Here is a 7685-nt window from a genome sequence, read left to right on the forward strand (position 1 = left end):
CTGACAAGACAAACAGCATGTTTTATAATTATTGCTTCCATGCTTTGTATACCCTGTTCCTTAGAGTAAATTTTTTACTACCCCTCACCCTCTTTACTTCCTAAACCTCCCTCAATAAATACACATGTTTTAATAACCACGGCACTGCAGCCTGGGGCTGGCTCTGGCTGTGGCCAGCTGAGAACATGCTAAGGAGCAATGAGGTCTCAGTCTAATTTTTTGTCCCTGATCACCCATGTCGCCTTCCTGTGTACGAGCCACCCTCCACTGCCGAGGTCGGATCCTGGCAATGTATCTCAATCACTCCAGTTCTGGCATCACAAGACAATGCCTTATACTCTCGAGCCTGTCATATCTGTACCAAATATCATATGCTATCACCAGTAATAAATTCCCCTTAATTGTGTTACTACAATTATCTTATCCATGTCTCTATTTCCAAAGCCTTTTTTTCATTTTCTAACATTTAAAAGGCAAGCTGCTAACTTCCCTGAATAATTCTGAGGCCAAGAATGACATAAATATAATATGTAGTATAATATACAGAACAATAATAGTAGTAAGAACATTATATATCAGAATTTATGAGAGGTTTCCAAAGTTGCACACAGAGGAAAATAAAAGTCTCTATAGGTATTACATTTTAAAGAAATAAAAGTAAGAATTTAGAAATGGATTTAAGAATATATAAAGAGAATACATAAAATGAAGCAGAAATTGGAAAACCACAGTTTGGGGGCTAACTTCAGCACATCTGCTTTGACCATAAGACTTTTTTGGAACACAGTTTTTTGTGTTCTTTTATGACTTGTCCATGACTGTTTTTATGCTACAAGGTCAGTTCTATTGCTGAAAAGTGTTCCTGAAAAAGTTAGGTGTCACTAAATTGTACTAGTATGAAAACATGGACCTTGAAGATGTGATTACTAGAAGAGGGTACCTCCCTTATTAGTGAGTTCAAGTTCCTTATAAAAGAAGTTTTATGCAGCATACTCTTGTTTTGCTAACTTACTAGCTTTCCCTCTGCCTTTTGTCATGTTCATATGCAGTGAGAAGCTGACAAATGACAGCCCCTTGGTCTTGGATTTTTTGGCCTCTTGAACTGTCAATAATGCATTTCTATTCTTGGTAAATTACCCGGTCTCAAATATTTTGTCAATGCAGCACAAACGGACTAAGGCAGGCAAGACTGAGTAGCTATGACAGAGGCCATTCAGCTCGCAAAGTCACACAGCCCTTTGCTATGTGGTCCTTTACAGAAAGGTTTTGTAGACTACTAGACTAAAATATACAGAAAAAGAGTTATTGAAAATGAAGCTATAGACTAATAATTGAAATATAGAAAAGAATATGATGGAAATATATATCAATTATTCTTTTAACACAGAGAAATCTGTGCAATGTTATAAATTGTATTTTGTTTTTATTGTCTCATACTGAAGCACTGAGTAAAGATCAAAATGAAAAAATACAGATACATTGCTAATATATAGATGAATTGTAAATAAATATTGGCAAATCTAATTCAAGTATATATTTATTAGTAACCTGTAGCAGAGTTAAGATTTATTCCAGGGCTATATAAAATGTTTATAATTAGTAAATAGGTTAATGGACTTGGTCACATCAAATGAATTGGAGTCAAAAAACCATATATTAATCTCAATAGATAAAATTAGTCAGGCTTGTAAAAAGATTTTTATGTATTTATTTCTTCTGAGAGAAGAGCTGGAGAATGAGAGAGAGACAGACAGACAGACACCCCTAATAGGGTTTTTATGCTGCAACCCTCACCTCAATCCAGACAGTCAGGATCACCGGTACAAGCATGTGTGCCCAGTTTGCACAGAGAGGATGCAAACCCAGGACCTTTCATATGGCCTCAGCTTCATGGAGTATTGTATTACCTCTTCACTGATGCTGCTGGCCATTTATTCTGACACACAACTATGACCCTAGAAATAGGAAGGCATATTTTTAATATGACACTAAAAACCAACCTGAATCTCAAAGCTGAAAACATTGGAGACGTTTCATTAAAGTCACAACTAATATAAGAATCTACATTCTATTTTCATGAATATTGAAGGGACAAAGTTCTTCTTAAAATCCAAGTCAGTAAAATATATGAAAATTTAAAACAAGAAAGATGTAAAATTATTACTTTTAGATTATGTGATTACATTTCTAAAAATGAACAAAATCAGAATGTAAGCCATGACAATGGCACTATCATTTCATCTTTAAGACTCAGTCAACATTCTCCAGTTGGCAAACAGATACCCCTGGGGGTTACACATTGCATTTACTTATAGTGTCTCTATTTTCCTTCACTCTAGTACAGCTTCTCATTCTTTCCTTTTATTTTATATACTGATAGTTTTAAAATTATAGACCAGGTTTTTTGTAGTGTTTCTGTTAATTATGTTGTGCTCTCATTACATCTTCATGATGTCAGATATATCTTTGCTGTTTTATTATTTTTTAATCTCATTACTGATAATATTTACTTTTAATCTGTTGACTAAAATGTTTCTTTTTTTTTTGCTTTTTTTTTTTTTTTTTCTTTTTCTTTGTCTTAGGTTTTTGCCATAGGGCACATGCACTTGTTGGAGAGAGGCAGAGAGAGGGAAAGTGAGAAGTCACCCCCTAGCAGGGACGATCATGCCTCAACCCCCTCTCCTGGAATTTTGATCATGCACACACATGGACCTAATGTGATTTTCAAGATACTGGGTCCAAGGTTTGAACCGTGATATGCCATGTGTGAATCTAACCCCTTAAGCACCATGCCACCTGTTGGCCCTCACTAAAATGGTTTTAGTCAGGCTATTCCATTCTAATTGTAGTGCCTTTCTCTTTATAATGTGTGTTATAAGAATTACTTAGGAATTATAAAAAAATACCCTACCCCCCATTAAACGCTCAATTTATTCATTAATGTATTCCTATCAGTAATAATCATTATTCTCTATTTCATTCACTGGTTATCATTAATTTTTGTATTTTTCTATGTTCTTTTGATATATATCTATCATTCTCTGAGAATATCTTTACTTTTTAATAAAATATATTCTAGGTTTTGTTGTTCTTTCCTTGTCCTGGCCAGGTTGTTTTAGCAGAATCCAGACCTGGGTGCTAGGTTTGCTCACAATTATTGGGTTATTGCTGCTCCCTATCTCTTTCTCTCAGTGGAAAGAGCTACAGAGATTTTGTGTGTGTGTGTGTGTACTCATATATATCTCTATCATTCATCTATTTGAAAACAAAACCAATATTGATGCTTCCAAGCCAAATCACCTTTGCAGAATTCATAGTAATTTATCTCTTTCCATTTTTATAACTCCTTTCATCAATAATGAAATAACTAGTCTTCATTAGTATTGATTTACAAATGTGGTTAATTCCTCTTTATGTAACCAATCTTCCATCACTGCTGCTACTTCTTCCCCTGCATATCCCTCTCCCCCCAGTACAATTCTAACACTCTGTACCTAGATACCACCCTCCTCACCTTGCCTGGACCTTGATACCCACACCAAGATATCATGCCATGAGAAATGCCTCTTTACCCCGCCTGGGTTCAAAGGCTCCAATGGTAGGAGATGATGACTAGAACATGATCCTCTATCAGATGAAGTGCGTATGTGAATTTTATATACATGTTGATATAAATATATCTAAGAGAAAATCTACCAACATGTTAACTATGATCTGATCATGATTATTTCTATTTTCTTCTTTGTATCTTCACCAGATTTTGTATGAAGAGCATAATCACAGTTGTATTAGTTTCTTATTGCTACTATAACAAATTTTATGACTTAAGCAATCCAATTTATTATTTTACAGTTCTGGAGGTTGAAAGTCCCAAATTAGTTTTACCAGCTAAAACCAAGCTGATTGCTTTTGGAGACCCTTAGAGGATAATCTGCCCTCACCCCTTTTCAGCTTCTAGTGGTCACCTGTGGTCCTTGGCTTGTGTTCCTTTCCTCCATCTTCAAAGTGTATCATTTCAATCTGTTTCTTTCCTCATATCACCTTCTTCACTGGCTCAGATTTCTCCTGTGTCCCTCATGTAAGGACTGTTGTAACTACATCATCTTGGGTGTTCTGGCCCATGAGATCATCCAGGATAATTGTTGAATTCCATAACTTAATTACATTTGCAAAGTCCCTTTCACCATGCAAAATAGCAATTAGGAGATGAACATATTTGGAAGACCATATTTAGCTTGTCTCAACTATTACTTATTAATTTTAAATGATTTAATTATTTTAGAAATGTAAGTTCCAATATGACAATACATGAGGGAAATTTAATTCTCTAAAATATTATGGAAAATAATATGTACTACTAGAAGATACTGTAATGACAGAATAAAGATATCAAATGAGGAGCTCAATATATAGTCTGGAGTTCAACAGAGAAAATTTATAGGAATAAGGACATACATACCAATTCATGGGATGTAGAATGAAGAAAGTAATGTTTAAAATATGTGCAACCTCTGGGAAGAAATCCCCGATGATTGTGGCTAGCACCTCACTTAGGCATTGATGTCAGTCACTTTGATACCTACCAGATATCTGATGATAACTTTCATTTAGTAATATGTATTTGCCTTCAGGAAAATGATTCCTGCGATAGCTACTGACAGCTTACAACATGAAGTATCTGCACTAAATACGTAAAAACATTCCTAAAACTAAAATATTTATTTTGGGGCCTGTGGGTAATAGAGTAGTGAAAGACTATTGCTTTTTGGAATTTTCAAAATTTCCATCAAAATATGTTTTTATAGTCAGAGGAAAAAAAGTAATTGAATCACTGAATCAATTTTCCATCAATATTAATTCACTCTAGAGGCTAAAAGGGAAGCTTTAATTTTCATACTGTGCATCACTCCATAAGGAGCGGTGCCAATCTTTTCGCTATTTTTCCTTTCTTTTTTTTTTTTTTAATGGACACTGGGTAGAAAGGGTGTCATTTAATCTACTAAATGTAGAGAATAATAACTATCTGCTAAGCGACCTAGAAAGGATGGGAATCCAGCAACCCTAAATATTTTCTGTCATATAGGTGTTAAAAAAAAAAATCCATCCTCATATCCTCAGCAAGCAATATGGCCTTCAGAAGAGGGTTATATTTTGGGACCAGCAGGTGATATGATGGTCAAGCTGGAATTCCCACATGGTTAACCATGGTTTGAGTCCCAGACCTGGCAGCCTGCTTTCTAACTCTCCCTCTCTCACTCTCTCTGTTTTTCTTTAAAAAAACCTCATGTGAATGATAACAATAATAATAATAATAAATATTTTTTAAAAGAAGAGGGTTATATTTAAACAGAGAGAGATCAATATGCAGCACATATAAACCAAATACAACAAAGAATAAAAAGTTTATAAGTCAAAAGTTCATTACTCTGAAAAAATATGATGGGGCACAATGGAGGCCCAGTAGTAACACAACACTGCACAGTGGAACCCCTTGTGAAGGTTCCAGGTTCTTGTCCAGAGATCTCTGTAAATATGCATGCCCATGGTCCACGGCTGACTAAAGCCTAGTGGATGGCACTGAGAACACACTATTGAGGATGTTTCTCTCTCGGAAGAAAAAAAGAAACATAAATCACAAAAATAAAAAGATAAAATATGTTCCCCTCATCTGTATTATGATATTTTTGAGGTTATTAATGTTTGCCATAAACAAACAGTACAAGCAAAATAGTCTTTTTCTTTCAGCTTTAGCATGATTCTTCACTAAGTTTTCATTAAAATTAATATAATAATTCATTATACATTTGTCTTTATTTCTCCTTGAATTTGTTCAAGACAACAAATTTGGCACTTGAGAATTCACAATAAATGTTATAAAACCTCAAGATATATCTGCTTATTCACAATTAAATAAATCAGCCCTCTCTTTTTTCTTGGAGAGGTTTTTGCTATAGGTTGTGTGTGCTCACCAGAAAGACAGAAAGAGATGGAGAGACAGAAAGTGAGAAATGACCCCCCCCCAGTGGGGATGGCCACATGGCAATCCCTTTTCCTCCGTTCTCCTCTTGGGATCTTGGGCACTCCCGCATATGAGCCCAACGTGAGCTTAAGCCACCAGGTCTAGTACTTGAACCATGGTTGGCTACATGGGAGTCCATGACAAAGCCATTACGCCACCTAAATCAGCCATTTTACTGAAAACATGTGAGGGTCAGAATCTCAGAAGAGAGACATTTTTTACAATGTGCTTATCTGCTCTAATTTGCATAAACTGTACATTAAAATTAACAAATTAGAAAAAAGCTACTAGAGGGTGTTGGATTAGCAAGAGTCTTAAAGCTTTGCATCTTCACATAATTGTTGAAGAGGCTTGTTTAATTAGTATAATATACATTAGTAACAATTAAATGTATTCAAGGTCAAGAAAAGAATTGTTTTACAATTTTTAAGTTGGTATTTTAATTTATATTGATAGTACTCTCAGCCTGGCAGACATGTTCATTGTATTATTCTAATACTGTTATAATATTAAAAAATCGTTAATTTTGATATCACTATGACACATGAATTTACAGATTTTTTAGATCATCTAGTGATATCTATATAAGATTCACATAAATGTAAAAGTTCAGTACTCAAAAGAATGAATATACACATATAATTTTAAGTGACTCTGCTTTTCTAGCTGGACTGTTTCAGAGCCAAGCAGAAAATAGAATGAAGAGACATATAGTTGCTCCATTTCCTAGTCCCACGTCTTGTACTTCAGTGAAAGGGGTTAAAAGTACCTTAAATCCTCTTCTTGGTCCAAAGCATCTTTTCAGTACCTTTCCTGAAGGCTGGCCATTAAAGAATTCTGAACTTGAGTTCTGAACTCCTGAAAAACCCTTGACTTATATCTTAAAACATGGGGTCATTTTAATTATGTATGGATGAAAGACAGTGATTTGACTTCAACTGACTTTAGGTGTCTCTTATAATGTATAACTTCTTAGGGTTCTAAAATACTGGCTCTCTCATTACAATGTGAAAAATTGCTGTGTTTTCGCAACTTTTAGTTTTTTTTTTCTATTCTATATCTCTAATTACTACTAGCACATCAACTCCAATTTCTATGGATGACAGAAGGAGGGAGAAACAAAAATGACCTGAAAATGGATATTATCTTTATAGTTTCCATAATGAAGGTAGCCTCTCTTTGGTTAAAGTTGTCCAAATTACTGTCAGTAATTACTACAAAAACAAAAGGTAAAGAAGGCAGTGAAAATATGAAAGTATACTTTGTGATCATTTATGTGTATGAAAATTTTCACATTCAATAGTAATGTCATTTATTTTCTCAAACTTTAAGATAGTTTTCAAATGGAAGAGAAGTTTCAGGCCTATTGATTATAATTATTGTAAGTTATATATGTAATATATTTAATAGATACAAAAACCATATTTATTACAAAATTGTTCTCTGTTGCTTGTGATTAATATTTGACTTTTCTTTAGAAGTTCAAAATAAGAAACCAGTGTTAGTGAATTGTACAGGGGCATATGGATGAAAGAAGGTTGATGGCCTGTTTACATCTGAGGCTGGTAATTGTCACCTTGATTACCAAAGTACAGGATTTATCTCTGTCTGGGTTGAGCATACGAAATTTTTAGGATGCTGTATATAATTTCTCTTTACAGGGGTT

This window comes from Tupaia chinensis, unplaced genomic scaffold (assembly GCF_000334495.1).
Source record: "Tupaia chinensis unplaced genomic scaffold, TupChi_1.0 Scaffold000293_1, whole genome shotgun sequence".
Classification (NCBI taxonomy): Eukaryota; Metazoa; Chordata; class Mammalia; order Scandentia; family Tupaiidae; genus Tupaia; species Tupaia belangeri.